Here is a 4,567-nt window from a genome sequence, read left to right on the forward strand (position 1 = left end):
ACACTTTTTGAGGACACGGACAAAAGCTAATTTTATATTTCATATTACATAACTGAATTACTCAATTTCAAACCGGTTTCTCTTAAAATATGGTTACTTGCATCTCCACATATATCTTAGATTTTCAATTTCCTTTTCGAACATGTAATTGTTGACATATTAAGTTTGTCCTTTGTGCAAAAGTTGAGGCGGAGATGGAATAGGGGTGGGGCAGAAATCTAGTGCCACATTAGGTTCTCTTTATTCTCTTTCACCATGCTAAAATGTTAACCTGGTCACAAACAATAGAATTTATAATTACACTATAACTACACCGTTTTATTTGTTCCAGTGAACTTTCTTATACATGTAATTTATTGAAGAGATGTACTTGTACTATGGGAGTTAAAAAGAAAAACTGAGAACAGAACACACGATTTAGAATAATAAAAGGGGAAAGAACTTGAGTTGATATTTCGGAAAGAAATTAAAGTTCTTATACATGTACGTTTACGTACAAGAGATGGCTTATTACAGTAAATTAAAATCTTTAACCTTATAAATAAATGTTTATGTCATTGACTCTGTCGATAGAAATAAAATATCGTAAACTTTGTAATCTGAATGTTTCTATATATCTAAAAATATAAACGCGAAATGAAAAATGTAATTAATAAATTGAGAACAAACCAGCACTCCAAAACTTTCTCACATTTAATGACGTAACAACAGCATATTGTAGTTAGTTTTTTAGTTGCAATTATATACTCACAAAACCAAATTTACACATATTGACTCATTGTTTATTATTCTAATTCATTCATCAATAACACTCTCTTTGGTTATTGCTCATGTTAGCGTTCCTCACAAAATAACATTTTCACAAAATTTAAATTTCATAGTAAGCTTTTGACTTGAATTAATTTTTGTCTCCTCTGTCATAAATATGTGATCATGAATGTGTAAGCACATTGTTCGATATCTGGTATTTCTAGGAAGATTTTTTTATTTAAGTAAAATTCTGAGACATTTTGGTGAAAACGTTCCATTACTTTCCTTTATCTCACTGCATTTTAAATTTAACACATTCTTTCTCAATTTTTATTCACAGATCACACATCTACTATTGCATGTTAAATTGAAATGTGTTAATTTTCTAAGATAATATGACCCCATTTTCTTCACGTATTATAATTTCATGATAGGCTGGTACATGTTCAGTTGATATCTCTTGTTCACTGATGCTTCTTCCTTTTTCTTTCACGCAATTCAATCAAAATAAAGAAAAGAACAAAAACCAAACGAACACCTCCGAACACATATGCAAGAACGCTCACAAAAAATCGATTTTGGTTAATTTCGACACTTTTCTCAAAAATTGACGTGGTATCTGAAATAATAAAAAAAGAATCGCTCAGCATATTCTCAATCAGAGTTACCCAATTCTTCCCAAATTCGATTGATAGGCAAAATTGTTCATAAATGATAAATGAGTTTTATAAAAGTATAAATAAAGTCAGAATATATATAAACTTTTAAAACTTTTTTGAGACACGCGGGTATATGTTGAATTAAGAAATAAAGTCCGAGGCTAACGCCTCGGGTTTTATCTTTCAAACAACATCGCAGCACAGTTGAGGTTACAGTAAGGAGGCGGGGACTAATTTGTACGGGAAATGTTTACTATGACGTAACACATAATATAAGGTCTTCAAAATACCACAAAATGAAATTATTTGCTATTTCAAACAACTGGATAGCTGTATACTGCATACAAACTTACTATTACATGCAGTTTTGTCGTTTGTTAAATCTCACACAACAGTATATAAATGATTCATCGATCGCAATGCACTTGTCAATGTGACGTCATCTCGCAAAAATGACGCAGTTTGTACACAGTGAGAGGCTGATCAAGTCACATTTTGTACAATGAAAAATGTGTTTTGTTCTCAAATAAAATATTATTTGCAGTTAAATAAAAAGCCATTCATTTGAATGCGATGTCTATTTTAGTATTTTATTTGTAAACTGTACGTGCATTTTCCAGACAAGCGATACTGTCGTCTGTTTGTATGCAGATTCATTGAAAAAGTAATGGAAGGGCCCTAATAAATCGATTTATTGCAAGGGCATACCCTCAATGTATCTTGTTAAAATTTTACACATAAACTCAAGAAGCATTCAGATATTTGAAAAGTGCTGCGAACCTCTTGAAATCTTGCAAATAAATTTATTATAGCTATATCTAATGTAGTTGACCAGCAAAATATTTAACCTGCCGTCCGACAAATTAAATTTTACCAATTAAGAAAGGGAATCTATATAGGTTCACAGCACTTTTCACAAACTACATACATTGTTGAAAAGGATTATACAATAAACTTAGATTTTTAACTTGGTTATGCCCTTGCAATATTGAAGTTTATAGATGACCTCTAAACTGCAAGTATAATTGCCAAAGTCATGTGACGTCGACATTACATGACAAGTCTAAATAAAAAATCTAAATGTCCCCAACATGTAAATTTAAACCTCATTACGTACTTTTGATATCAGTGAACTCCTAAAAGGAATCGCCCATCCTAATAAAGTATGTATTTTTTTTCTTAAAAAATCGCCGATATTTCCATTTGTAACCTTAACTGTGCTGCGATTTCTTGACCTTTGAAGTTATCCTGCATCATTCATAATTTAACAACAAGGACTTTATTTCTATTCTGCTAAGATCGCTTAGATACGGCGGATCGTTTCCTCTATAGAGAAACAGAATAGGTCACCATGTCTCTCTCGAGTACGCTGTTCCATTTAATACCAGAAGAAAAATTAGTTTGCTTACCTGTGCATGGAATGCAGGCGATTCGAGCTTTCTTTTCATTGAAAATGGTCGTTTTGTTTGTAATACATGTATATATTTATTAATTTTAATGAATATGCAATAACAAAGTCATTCCCTGTTTTACTGCTTTTTTGGGACTAGAATCATGTTGTTTAAATGTGTAGTGAGGTCCGTGGAATAGCCCCTCTTAGTCATTAAAACCAATATTTATCATAATTTTTGCAATTTACAGTGTTTATACTGCAAAAGACGACATATCAATGTGGTCTAAACAAGTATTTTATTTTACGTGTCTCTGAACTGATACTTTTTGATGACGTTCGTGATTTATTGGAGAATAACCTCCGCGGCATTTCATTGATCTCGGTAATAATCATGTAAGAATTGCAAATAAGTTTCCTTCATTTTAATTTTATTAGAAAATATCAATCACAAACGATTAGCTACATGGGTATTTCTGCTAAATTATTATGTCTTTATTCATTTTGTCTGTTGCATGTAGATTTCTCATTGGGCTAACTTCCAAAATTGCTGATTTTTATCAGCATTTTAGAACAGAAGAAGAGACCAACATAAAATAACATCCACAATTTGAATATTACTCCTTGATTTCCCCGAACTATGGCTGAAAATATTGCCGACTAGGCGTAAAGCACCAATTAATTAATCTTACCCTTAGTTTTAATTTTTGGCATAGAGCATCCAGTAGCATAGTTGCAGTTTTCTACAGAACAGTTGCATTTCTTTGTGCAAAGAAAACCATATTGTGGAAATGGACACACGTCCGCGCAGTCAATACCATAGTATCCTGGATTGCAAACTGCAACACAATTTTAAAGGTGTCTTTAATCTTTTCATTACTAGTAGCTTGAAATAATAATAAAAGAGAACGGTGCATGTTTATATAAACATACAGTATTCATGTACATTGCAAAAAGGGCACGGAAAACATGATTATTTTTTCCATCTATAAACCGTTACAAAAAAAATTAAAGGGGATTTTTCGAGTATTTCAACATAGTTTTTAAAGTCAATGGCCGAAATAGCAAAATGGTGGGTAATATATCATATATCTCTCTTTTATTACCAACACATTCATGGGTGTCCTTTTTATACCAATAATTACTGCAACATGTTACACCACTGCGTCTGTATGAAAGAATCCCAAACAGATACTTAGTAGAAAGTGATAAATTCTAAAGTATATAATTATATACGGATAAAGATCATTGTTTCAATGCATACTTTAATGGAAGAATCTATTTTTTAATCTTTATTATGATGATAGAAGAAACTTAAAAAAAAGAGAATTTGTTATCATAGAACCTACCCATCACAAAGTGTACTTTCTGTTAAAATAAAATGAAAAAAAATGTGAAATTTACAAATAAAAAATGTTTTAATACATTATAGATAAAGATAAGATAGATTTTCATTTTCTGTTTCATTTACTTATTTTAGAGCATGGCAATAACATATTCCAATATAATGTTTCTTTTTAAATATGATGGAAAGATAGTGTCAACAGATAGTGTTGGAACAATTTTGAGAAAAATCAATTATCATACCTTAAGATGATTAAATGAAGAAAATACTAAAAAATAAATTTGAAAAGAAATAAGACGTTAATAAGTATAAGATATCTTTTTAGCTCACCTGAGCCAAAGGCTCAAGTGAGCTTTTCTGATCACAATTTGTCCGTTGTCTGTCGTCGTCGTCGTTGTCGTTGTCGTTGTTGTAAACTTTTCA

At 31.0% G+C, this 4,567-nt stretch overlaps 1 long non-coding RNA gene across 1 annotated transcript; it reads right to left on the bottom strand.

The window, feature by feature from the left end:
• Positions 1-762: 762 nt before the first annotated feature.
• Positions 763-4,087, bottom strand: LOC134236543 (uncharacterized). The gene is made up of 3 exons (XR_009985634.1): positions 3,906-4,087; positions 3,492-3,638; positions 763-1,369 (listed from the first exon to the last, which is right to left on the bottom strand). It is a non-coding gene; the product is annotated as an uncharacterized LOC134236543 (long non-coding RNA).
• Positions 4,088-4,567: the final 480 nt, after the last annotated feature.

The sequence above is a fragment of the Saccostrea cucullata genome, unplaced genomic scaffold, assembly GCF_032062105.1.
Source record: "Saccostrea cucullata isolate Sc308-1 unplaced genomic scaffold, CSIRO_AGI_Scuc_v1 ctg340, whole genome shotgun sequence".
NCBI lineage: Eukaryota > Metazoa > Mollusca > Bivalvia > Ostreida > Ostreidae > Saccostrea > Saccostrea cuccullata.